This window comes from Eimeria tenella, genomic scaffold (genome assembly GCF_000499545.2).
Source record: "Eimeria tenella Houghton genomic scaffold, Eth_scaff2456, whole genome shotgun sequence".
In the NCBI taxonomy this organism is placed as follows: Eukaryota; Apicomplexa; class Conoidasida; order Eucoccidiorida; family Eimeriidae; genus Eimeria; species Eimeria tenella.
In genome coordinates, this window is record NW_013542320.1 from 323 (window position 1) to 592 (window position 270).

The following is a 270-nucleotide window of genomic DNA, read 5'->3' on the forward strand; positions in this document are numbered from 1 at the left end:
TAGACATTAACGCCTGACTGTGCAGCCGCCTCCCGAGTTCGAAGATGACTCCTTTGAAAGCAGCAGCAGCAGCTGCTGCCCCAGCAGCAGCAGCAGCAGCAGCAGCAGCGAGTGACTCGATACTGCCAGCTGAGTTGGCTGAGCGCTACATCGTAGAGGGGGAGATCGGCCGGGGGGTTTTCGGGACTGTCTTTCTTTGCCGTCTCAGAGACAGCAGCAGCAGCAGCAACAGCAGCAGCAGCAGCAGCAGCAGCAGCGAGGAGTTGCTCT